Source organism: Canis lupus, chromosome 25, assembly GCF_011100685.1.
Source record: "Canis lupus familiaris isolate Mischka breed German Shepherd chromosome 25, alternate assembly UU_Cfam_GSD_1.0, whole genome shotgun sequence".
In the NCBI taxonomy this organism is placed as follows: Eukaryota; Metazoa; Chordata; class Mammalia; order Carnivora; family Canidae; genus Canis; species Canis lupus.
In genome coordinates, this window is record NC_049246.1 from 13644798 (window position 1) to 13657151 (window position 12354).

The window sequence follows — 12354 nt, forward strand, 5'->3', positions numbered from 1 at the left end:
TCTGATGTAAGGAGGGGCATTACTTTTTACTCTGTGTTCCTACCAAGACATGTGTTTCTAGGTTGTTCCCTTGCTTTCTAAAGTAAACAGGGTAGTTGAGTCTGGATCTGTTTAACCCCACCTGTCCTTTCCCTTCAAGTTGATAATAAAACGAAGAGATTCCAGTTCAGATCTAGACCAACACGGCATAGAGCCCAAGACTGGTTCCCTATAAAAGAAGGCGTTCCCGGAGCTTTCTAACAGGCAAGGCTCTGTGTACAATTATGGGAATGAGGTTACAAGGATTAGAATTAGTGCATGTCACAGTCGGAAAGTGCGGCTGGCGGGCAGTTGCCTATGATGCGAACAGATGAGCAGCAAATGTGTGTAGCAGACCAAACCTCCCCCTTTTTGGGAAACCACACCCCAGTCAGGGATATTTGGACACATGCAGGCATATTAGACGTGGCATATCAATTCTAATAGCAGGCCAAAAAAAGAATATGAGGAGTTGCTAACCTTCTTAATGCTTTCTGAAGGGGCTCCAATAATTGCTTATTTATAACCTCTGAACACTTGGTGGCCTTCCATGGACAGAGCAAGCAGCTGCCTACAGGAAACCAACTGCCCTGCCCACTGACTGGAAACACATGCTCCTTTCTGTCACCTTTGGGAATAGTTGCAATTCCATAATGTGATAGTTGTCAACTTATTTCCTTCTATTGGTGGTTCACTGAAACTTCAGAATCTAAAGATCTCATCATCCTGTCATCCTGTCACCAGCCGCTATTAGTGCCTGAAACAATGCTGCAATAATAAGACCAATCAGACTTATTCTTGTAAAATTATCCCTTTATTCTAAACTCCTACAAATCACTTGGCGACCCTTCTCAGGCTCGCTTGAGATACCCAGATTCTGAATGCTAGAATAAAATTCTTTTTTTTTTTTTTTTTTAAGATTTTATTTATTTATTCATGAGAGACACACAGAGACACAGGCTCCTGCATGGAGCCTGACACAGGACTCGATCCTGGGTCTCCAGGATCATGCCCTAGGTGGCGCTAAACCGCTGAGCCACCGGGGCTGCCCCTAGAATAACATTCTTAATGCTTAGAATAAAAACTCTTAAGGAGCACAATGAATTGAGATTTTAAAAAAATTGCATGTTACTGATTAGGATGATGGACCCATTAGAATTTTAGAGTTGAAGAACTCTTATTGATCATGTGGCACACTTCTACTTTCCTGTTTTATATCATATATGCAATTGCTGTGCCAGGATTTTCCTAGTATATTCTACAACTCTGAAAATGCAACTAATTCCTACTCTTCAAAATTAAATGTAGTTGATTCTTACTCTCCGAACTTGACAAGTGTCACTCTTCTTAGATTTCAAAAGCATTAAGAAATTAAATTGCAGAAGGAAATATATTCTTTCCTCAATAAATTATTTAATTTATTAGGGCACTTGGGTGGCCAATTGGTTGGGTGTCCAACTCTTGGTTTTGGCTCAAGTCATGATCTCAGGGTCATGAGCCTAAGCCCAGCATCACAGTCTATACTCAGTATAGTCTGCTTGGTAATTCTCTCCCTCTGCTCCTCCCTCCATTCATGCATTCTCTCTCTCAAATAAATAAATAAATCCTTTAAAAATTATTTAATTTATTAACTTATTTCTAGCTTAGAAGTGTTACAATATACTTTTTGCTTTTACACACATTTGATCAAATAAACACCAAAACTATACTTCGAACTGTAAATATTATACTGTTCTTTGATATATAATCAATCAAAATAGCATATCTTGGCTTTTAGGCTTAAATCTTTCACACCAAGGGTGCCTGGGTGGCTCAGTGGTTGAGCATCTACGTTTGGTTTGGGTCATGATCCTGGGTCCTGGGATCAAGTCGCACATCGGGTTCCCTGCAAGGAGCCTGTTTCTCCCTCTGCCTATGTCTCTACACCTTTCTGTCTCTCATGAATAAATAAATAAAATCTTTCATGCCAGCACAAGATTTTACAGGTAAATAAATTAAACGGAACACATAAATATGAAATTGCCTTCAGTTCAGTTTTTTTCAAATATCTGATAATCTTTTACACATTTTAAAGGGGAAAAAAGCTCAAAGCATGAAAAAGCTCACACTAGCTTATTCTGTTGGAGTCAAAGTCTTTTAGCCTTTCTGTTAAGTTTTGTTAGATCTTATTCATTAGATATTGCTTTTAGGTGTATGTGGAGAGTGAAAACAGGATAGAGTTACTTCTTGGAATATAAGAGAAAGACACAGAGTTTCTGTCCTCTGGATCCTTATAGTTTTGTTCTGAGCAGAAATAAGTAGAAGTAAAATAAGAAAATGTTGGGAATATTCAGGAATATTCAGAAGAGCCAGTGACCAAGCTGTAGAACGGGGACTCCTATGGCCAAATTGGCCAGAGATGGTGAGATTCCAATGAGGCCATGCAGAATAGAATGCAGGGAGACTTGGCCAAGTTTCAGAAGTGGAATTACCATACTTGGTGATTGAGGAGCCTGACAAAAGGGAGGATTCTGGTCTCTAGCTATGTGAGCTGGTAGATGGTGGTGCCATTTACAGAGACAGAAACACAGACAGGTGAGGGGGTGTGCAGGGGAACATGAAGATGTCTCATACATGCGAAACTCAGGATGTATGGGTGTGTCATCCAAGTTGGGAAGTCTGGAAGACTCTGGGTCCCAGAGTCTGGCACTTAGATCAGTGATTTAACCTTTCAGAGATTTAGACTTGGAGCTCCTAAACACATAAGTATTATGTGAGATGTTCGAGGAAATGAGATGAGTAGATAAGACCATTTAAGAATGAGCCAGTGGCTAAGGACAGAACTTTGGGGAACTTTAGCACATAAGTTACCAAGGGGGAAAGGAAGTCTAGAATGAAGAAGCAAAGGCTTAGCTGAAGTATAGACAGAGTTCCAGAGAAAATGGTTCTAAAGGAAAAAAAAAAGTGAATTTTATTTTATTTTAATATTTTATTCTATTATTTATTATTATTATTATTATTATTTTGAGAGAGAGAGCATGTGTGCACACACATAAGTGTGGGGAGGGGGCAGACAGGAGGGGCAGAGGGAGAGTGAGTGAGAGAATCTTAAGCAGGCTTCATGATCAGCATGGGCCTGACACCGGGGCTTGATCTCACAACCCTGAGATCATAACCTGAGTTGAAATCAAGAGTCAGATGCTTAACCAACTGAGCCACCCAGGCAGCCCAAAAGAAAGGAGTTTTAAAAAGAAAACCCAACAAACTATAGAGAGGTCTATAAGAAAGGGAAAATGTTCTTTGAAATTGTAATTAAGAACTGGCTCCAAACTTTGGTGAGAATAGTTTCACAGGAATGATGAGAGGAGTAGGCTGATGTGACAGGTTAAGGGCTAAATTGAAAGTTGAATAAGGCGAATTTCCTCTAACAGCATGGGGTCTATTAGGACTATAGCAGGGGTAGGGATAGAGAATCCAGAGGGCTGGCTACCCATTTTACTGCACTTTCTAACTTAGAGCTTAGAGAATGCACCTCTCTACTGGACCATTTTTCTCAGTACAGAAATATATTATTATTTTTTATATCCTAAAACAAAAATAAAATCTAAATATCTCAAATCTCCTGGGTATAATGATCAGAATATAGTTAAAAAGGAGGTGGTACACCCAATCACGCCAACCTCAAATGTTAAAAGTTGTTATTCCTGGCCAATGGCTTTAGGTAATTTTTATAATATGTGATATACATATTATAACAAGTACATTTAAGTATTTGAAAGAAAAATATTTTAAAACTGAAATTTAAAGCATACTAAGAAGTTTGTGATCAAGATAATAGTCACAATAATAACCAAATAAAGTTTTACATTTAAAAATTAACCCTTGGTCAGTTAAATTGTAAGCACAGAGCTTTGCAAATAGTAGATATGCAATAAATGTTTATTAAAGTGCATTCTAGGGGATCCCTGGGTGGCTCAGTGGTTTGGCGCCTGCCTTTGGCCTGGGGCCTGATCCTGGAGTCCCGGGATCAAGTCCCATGTTGGGCTCCCTGCATGGAGCCTGCTTCTCCCTCTGCCTGTGTCTCTGTCTCTCATGAATAAATAAATAAAATCTTAAAAAAAAATAAATAAAGTGCATTTTAGGACATCATTTTAATTGTGGGCAAAGGTCTAAGTCCTCAAGCTATTTCTAGTGTCAGACCAACAGGCAAGACTTCCTGGGGATACAGGAAGCCAATCTCATGGGGATGGCTGCCTTTTATGAATACCTGTAAAGATATTAATACTCTCAAGAAATGGACCAGCTCTAGCTTTCCTGTCCTTTACTAAAGGGTGTGTGTATGTACAGCGTTCATCAAATATTACTTTCAGAGTATTTAGCAAGAGCTAGATGTCATGATGTGCCTATAGTCTCAGATCCTATAGTTTACTCTTGAAAAGTATTCACAAGCTCTTTTTGTCTACCCCTTAGCTCAAGGATCAAATACAAGGAATCAAAAAAAGGAGAATGAGTCATTTGCCATAATGCTGAATGCCTTAGCCAAGATCTTTTTGTGTGTTGTTTTTTGTCCCTACATCTAAGTCCTGACTATGAGCTCACCTGAACATTTCCAGTAAAAAGGACAATGTATAGTTTTGGAAGAGAATACTTTAAAACACGAATGGCTTCATTATCTGGAAAAATATACATTTCTTTAAATGTGAATTTCATTTACTTTCCAGGCAGCACTTAGTCCAGTTTTAAAAAGCAAAATCATTATTTCCGATCTTAACCAGCTCTGTCCTCCAATTCAATAAAGTCTCAATCAACACAGGTACCCATACTGACTTTCAGGATTCATATGTATTAATATCCCTGCCTAAAAGGAATAGTATTTTAAATCTCTTCTTCCTGCTGCTTAACTTCCTTTCTAGTGCCAAACCCTAGATAGCAATTTGCTTTCTTAAATAATTCTTTTAAGATGATAACAGGAGAAGTTAATTTAAAATCATCTCAGTAACAAATACAGTAGCCCCTAACATCAGGTTACAAGTGGGATCCAAAGTGAAATGAAATGTCCAGCGACAGGCTGCTGGAATTAATAGGAAACAAGTGCCAATCGTGATATAGGAATTCATGCTATCCTTGCTTTCACTGTGCCCAAATCTTCTCGGTACTGATTCATCAATTTTAGGGGAGTTGAGGACTCAAACTTCCACAAATTAGAACAAATCTTTAAAATACGCCATTGTAATATTTTATCATGTAAACGTTTCCTTCTGATATGAGAGGAGGTTCTTTTTAGGTTTCCCTTTGATGCCACAGACAGAGTTTTCACTCTGTTGAAGGGTCTACACAACCTTGGTCTTTTTCTCCAGTGGATCTTGCTCTTTGTGCAACAATGTAGTCACCCACAAAGTAACTTTGTAATTGGAACATCACATAGCTGGAAGGATACATAGTCCAATCAACAAATATAACATTTTGGCTTCTTCATTTCCTGTTACAAATTTCTCTCCCTCCTATTTTAGTGATTGATGTTCTTCCCAAGAAAACCTCTTATCTATCACTCATGTACCTCTAGCATCTTGAAGTATTTTGTTTTTATCGGAATGTATTGGGAAACCTATCCTTCAGGCTCTACCAGTGACTTTTCATTTCTAAAACGCTCCTTATCTGGCAGTCAGTTCAACTTCATTTATGTGGTTTGGCCAGGATTTCCACTTCATAAAAGATGAATTCACTGAATCTAAAAACATATGTCCTTCTACAGATAATTATTCTCTTTAAACATCCGCCTTTTCTTATTTTCTCTCATCTTCTTTCTTCATGGTCCACAATTTTTGGGGGGCCTCTAATACTCAAAGATTAAAAATGTATCCTGTGATATTTAAGAGATTTTAGAATTAAATAAGTTATCTTATTCTGTTACAGTCCATTGTTATGAAATATCAACTAACATTTTACAAAAATACACTCCATTATGAAGAAATTATTTTTATACTTATGGGGTGGGGTGTGGGGCGGAATACAGGTTTCTTTAAATACTTGCCAGCACAGTAGAAGCCATGCTGTTTTTAAGCTTTGCCAAGATAGAATTTTCTAGCAAATAATTGATGTCAACATTAATTAGGGATTGTTCCTGAAATTATGGTGATTTATATGAATTCTGATTGGTATAGTTACCAGTTAATCATATGTATCATAACACTGTATAGTGATAACATAGTGTGGTCATGAGCAGGTCTGAAGTCAGTCAGATCTGGGACTGAACCAGAGCTGTGCATCTAACATCTCTGTGATACTGGGTAAATTACTTAATCACTCTCTCAATTTCTTCATAAAGTCCAGAAATTAAAACTGGCACTTCAGGGTTACTGTAAGGAACAGATACAATCAATGTAAAACAACTAGTATAGTATTTGGCTTGAATTAGACATCTACTAATGTAACCTGTAGAATTAAAGTTGTTTCTCGGCAGGTTTAGAAATCTTTACATGGGGAAGAAAGGAAAGGAGGGGAAGAAACTGGAAGGAAGAAAATAAGGATATTATAATGTCGTCATGTTAAACATTTGGGCTCAGCTTTGGTGAATTCCACCCATACTGCTCCTGGGACAGAGGAGACCACTGCTCTTGGCCAAGAGTTGAATTGGATGACAATCTCAAAGACACACAAATTCCACCTACATGTAGAGGTTGCTACCAGGCAGGGTGGCTAGATGCAACCCTTCTGAGCTTAGTAGCCTGTTCGTGCAGTAAGGAGTCAGAGGGAGTGTGGGATTTAAGGAATTGGGGATGAGAGCAACTGGACTGAAAGGGAAGGACATGGTGCTGGGAAAAACAAAACAAAACAAAACAAAACAAAACAAAACAGGAAACACAGACACAGAACATTGGAGCCCAGCAAGTGTTCAATATATGGTCTCAGAGTCCAAAACTAAAATAAGCTAATAAAAGGGACAGAAAACAACTCGATTAGAAATAAGGGGAGACACATACAAAGGAGAAAAGCAAATTAATTCACTAACATGGACAGTGACAACACTGCAACATTCTGTTCAAGGTGAGGGTTTCACACAACTTCTGAAGCTTGTGTGGCAAAAGAAAAACAACCATGGGCAAGGTATGGCATGAGCTCTCTTCCAGGCCTGGTATGCTGCATCAAGTTATGGGCTGTGAGTAACCCTCACCTCTCCTGAGCTTCCATTTCCTCCTGTGGAAACAAAGGGCTTGGGATGTTCACTAAGATGTCCTCTGACCCTGCTTGGCCATATGCCTCGAATATTCGATCCTGCAACACATTTGAAGTTCTAACCCTATGTCCAGCCCATCCAATCAATAGGATTTTGTAGCAGGCAGGAGTCACCAGAAGAGTAACACTGGAAGCTGCTTCTTAAGCAGGAGTGTGACCTCTGAAGGCACATGCGTCTGAATGCCACAGCCACAGGTGCTGTGGTGATGGCCTTTCTTCTTTGGAATGACTCTCTGAGGGAAAGCAAGACAACTTAAAAAGGGACGCTGGGACTGGCCAGCCAGCCTTCCACCTCCCTCCGTGAGGATGCTACACTCCTTTTGAAGCTCTATCCTGAGGGGTACAGGGGAGCCTGGCCATAGACCAGTGTAGGAGCCTGTTCAAAGGCATATTTAGGATGAGTTATGTGAAAATTGCCCACAACAACATTTTTTTCTTTTTCTCTCACATTGTTAGCATTTATTAAATCAATGTCTCCATTTCCCTTCCTGTATTTTAATCTGACTCACAGTTGGTGGAAAAGTTTTCAGAACCAACCCAGAGCTGATAAATAGCATGGGCTTAATGTTAATAAAGGAACAGAGTTGAGATTGAACTAAAGCCTGGGTTTAAGTAAATAATTACACAAAACCTATGATTTTATAAAGAAAAATTTCATGGAAATATTTCATGTTTTTGTTTCAACATTATGATAAATGGAGGTAATACACTGGTAGTGAAAGCATAATTTTAGTCTTGGAAGGAAACTGTAGAGTTCACTTTGATTCACTAAATATTTATTAAACCTTTCTTCGTGCTAGGCACTAGGGTTACAAAAGCAAGTCAACTGAAATCTGTTTTTAAGCAACTTTATATATGTTAAGGAGACAAAATACAACCTGTGCCTGTGTTTGGTCTCTCCTGTACTTAAACCCCTCTGCACAGCCTTGCTTTGCTGTCTTTCACAGGCCTGACCCCTGCAGGCTGCAAGTTCTGGTAGCTCCAACTGGGTTCTGCAATGGGAGCTTCTGGCAAGAGATCGGAGAGTGGGAAGAAGGGATAGATAAGTCAGGGTTTCTCTTCTCTGCCTGAAGGTCTCCAGAAGTGGCCATGCTTCCACTGGGAATATGGCTCCAGCTGGACAGACCCATCAGGAATCCCCCTCTGCAGAGTGACCCAGCTCCTAAGCTGATACTAATGGCCTCTTCCCTTTGGTCTTCCAGCCTACGGTGGTAGGGACTTTCTATTGTGGTTCACCTCTGGGTTCTCTCTCAGACCCTATATTACTTCCACAATCAATTCTTTGAATTAAAATATGCTATTTTAAATAATTAGCCTGGCTTCTGTATTCCTGGTTAGACCCTGATACACAACCTCTTAATGATAACAACGCATAACAGACATTCTTCCAGCAAAAACACTTACGAGCTATGGGTTGGCATAGAGAAAAAGCTGAATTTTGCTGGGAAGTCTGGAAAACTCCACCCAGGTAGAAATTCCTGTCATGGTAAAACACTAATGATAAGGGTTTGGACCTTGAAAGGTGAGCCAAACCTTAGCAATTGAGGGAAGAGGAAGACAGGCACTCCATAGGGAAAATAGCATAATCCAAAGCTTGGAAATGCATAGCATGTTTCTACACAGGGTATAGTGAGAAAAAGAGGTAGTAAACAGGGTACAGAAGGGCTCCACTGTGAGGCTCCTGGAAATCCTTCCAAGGAGTCTTAGATCAACCTGTAGATAACTGTGACCCTTATTAACAAGTTTCTAAGCAGTGACAAGTTTGCATTCCAGGGTAAAGCATGGAGTAAAGGAGGTTATGACATGGGGATCATCCTGAGTAACTGCTAGAGTTGAACAGAAGGTGATGAGGGGGACAATCATCATGATAGTAGTTGAGAATGTGAAGAGAGGTGGATTTGCAAGACATGTTGGTGAAGAGAAGCATGGGATTGGGAAAAGATGGATGTGTAGGTCAGGGAGTAGCAAGAGTATATGAAAAATCCCATGTTCCATGTTTAAACACAGAGATGAATAATGATGTGTTAAGCACAGAGGTTGTAAGCCATGAGTTTGATTTTTGAGTATGTTGAATCTTAGGTGACCATATGAACACATAGAGGGCAAGTGTGAGAAGTCCTTAAAAATGTAAGCCTGGTACCCATGAAGAGGTAAGGGTTGGGGATTTACATTTGCAATGTAAATATTTATATTTGGTTGGAGCACAGCAATTGAAGAAATGGTCACAGGAAGTGATAAGAAGCCCATGAAGGATGCAACTGAACTAAAACACCACACATAATGGCCAGAAAGGAAAAGAAGAACCAGCAAATGAGGTGGAAAGACATGGATAGGAAGTTAGGCAAGAGACATAACTTGGGTGTCAAGAGAAAAGAGTTTTAAGAAGTAGAAGGTGACCATGAATATATACTAGCATAAATGTCAAGTGAGATGATGACTGGAATGTCTTTTGGTCTGGTGCTGTGATATTTACTTTATACATCAACTTGAGTTTTAGGAGGTCATCTTGTTCTATCCCTTCATTTTACAGTTGAGGAAACAGAGCCTGGGTGACTGGCTAAACTGCCCAAGGACTCAGAACTGCTGAATAAAGCTGGACCAGAACTTTGGATTTTGCTGAACAGTCAGAATGTTTTCCACCCAAGAGTCTGCTCTCCATGAGAAAAACCAAGGTTTCTCATAGAGAATCTCAGAAAGACTTGGTACTCTACATCATCTCCCCAACTCAAGTCACTTCAAGAAATTCAGGTGCTTTTGTTGTTGTTAGTCATTTTTTATATTTATCCACAGAACCTAAGAAAACTTAATTCTTAAAGACTGAACCTATTAACCTGAAGATCAAACATCCAAATGAATACAAATATCAACCTCTAATTGAGGCATTTGAAATTAAAAGATCCTTTCTATCATGTTCAGGCATTAGCATATGCCTATGCAATCTCTTCAAAAATTGTACCTTTTCTTCATGGGAAACATACAGCTACCTTGAGAACCAGCAATTAATACTCTGCTTCAATGTTTTCCTTTCCCTGATAGAAACTTGCTAGAGATGGAGCATTTGGGTGGCTCAGTGGTTGAGCATCTGCCTTTGGCTCAGGTCATGGATCCTGGAGTCCTGGGATTGAGTCCCACATCAGGCTCCCTGCAGGGAGCCTGCTTCTCCCTCTGCCTCTGTCTCTGTCTCTTTCTATGTCTCTCATGAATAAATAAAATCTTAAAAAAAAAAGAAAGAAAGAAACTTGTTAGAAATAAATGAATTTCCAGTTTTATGAAAGGAAAATAATTTCCTGACCAAGATGAGAATGTACTTTTGAATTTTTAATTATATTTGACATTTTTTCTCTTCTTCTGTTTTTACTTATTTATTTTAAAAGATTATTTATTTATTTATGAGAGAGAGAGAGAGAGAGAGAGAGAGAGAGAGAGGCAGAGACACAGGCAGAGGGAGAAGCAGGCTCCATGCAGGGAGCCTGACGTGGGACTCTATTCCGGGTCTCCAGGACCAGGCCCTGGGCTGAAGGAGGCACTAAACTGCTGAGCCACCTGGGCTGCCCTCTTCTCCTGTTTTTAAAGATGAAAGTAAGCATTACTATTTTATTTTTCACCATTTTTGAAGTATTGTCAAATTTTCTCTGAAACTTTAGGGATGGCTTAACAAACAATGGAGCATCCTGGAAAAGCTTAGGCTTAAAGAGTCAAATAGCAGCAGTACAGTCATACAGTCTGTATCTCCATCACTTCCTGGCGTTGCAATCCTGGGACAATAATTATAACAGATGGCGCAGGGTGTGCTACTACTTACCTGATGCCATATTGAATAAAATAATAGATGAGCTCATTTATGAGGTAGGCATTTTACTTCCTTTTTAAGGCTGAAACTTAAGTTTTAGGAACTTCTTTATTTTTTTTATTTTTAAAAAATTTTTAAAAAGACTTTATTTATTTATCCATAAGACACAGAGAGAGAGAGAGAGAGAGAGAGAGAGAGAGGCAGAGACACATGCAGAGGGAGAAGCAGGCTCCATGCAGGGAGCCCAATGTGAGAATAGATCCCAGGACTCCGGGATCAAGCCCTGGGCCAAAGGCAGGTGCTAAACCACTGAGCCACCCAGGGATCCCATAGGAACTTCTTTAAAGGTCACATTGGTTGACTGTAACTCAGGTAAGATGAGGACCTGGTTCTGACTGACCTCACAGGTGAAAGGACCCAGCTATAGCCTTTCAGGGGTCTCACAAACACTCATGCTTAGATTGAGCTGTTACAATCACTACACAGAAGCTCCATGTGAAATACCAAGCACAAGGTAGTGTCCGGTGGGCATTTATGATGGGGATAAAGGGCTGCTAGTTTAAAATATAACCTTGATTAAAATTTGGACATAAACTGCAAAGTAGATTTTACGAGGTAGTATATACCTTGCCATTCCATCCCATCCCATCCCATCCCAACAGTTAATTTTTTAAAAAAAGAAAACACTTCTCTAACAACCTCAGTACCATACAAAATTACCTGTAAGATAGCTTATGATTTATGATAAGAGAGAAGGAGGTGACACCGAGTTTTGGGACTCATTTGACCCAACATTTGAAGTCAAATGTCCCTTTTTCTAAAGAGGGGGAGGGGAGGACTGAAGTATGGGCTGGAAATGAACCTTCATGTGTAGAAGCTTTGGAACGTTTCTACCTGGGCCAGGTGGGGGGGCCTTTTGCCCCAGATCTTCTCACTGACCACATGAGTCCTAAACTGCCAAGCTACTAACTAGTTTCTTTCAAATTCCTAACTCATTCCTTTATGTGTTCCTTTCTGTTTCTGAGGATAGATTCTAATGGCTCTCAGCACATTTCCTCCTGGGTAAGCCCAAATTAGTCCCGTCTCAGACTCCCACTGGGCTGTCTTGGTACATCACAGAACGCTGGCTGAGAAAATCCCTTTTCAGTCCCTACAAATCACCCTAGTACCTGCTACTCTGACGAGGCCTGTGCCATTATTTATTACAGAATAAGCACTAGCTGTTGAGGGTCAATTATTCCATTGACCAGGCATTACAATAATTCCTGGTAATTAAAAGAGGTACTTAATGTGAATCTGGGTGCATATTGAAAGAAACATTAGTCCTTTTGTCA

The 12354-nt window shown here is 39.7% G+C and overlaps 1 protein-coding gene and 1 long non-coding RNA gene across 15 annotated transcripts in view; one reads left to right on the forward strand and one right to left on the reverse strand.

Moving 5' to 3' along the window:
* ATP8A2 (ATPase phospholipid transporting 8A2) overlaps positions 1-12354 on the reverse strand; it is a 574503-nt gene that overhangs the window by 89453 nt on the left and 472696 nt on the right. The window lies entirely within an intron of this gene.
* Positions 1-12354, forward strand: part of LOC111092272 — a 44194-nt gene that overhangs the window by 20658 nt on the left and 11182 nt on the right. The window contains exon 3 of one of the 2 annotated variants that reach the window (XR_005378454.1): positions 9761-9978. This is a non-coding gene — a long non-coding RNA (uncharacterized LOC111092272). Of the gene's footprint in view, positions 1-9760; positions 10188-12354 lie in introns of those variants that run through there. The other variant, XR_005378453.1, reaches the window with a different exon arrangement.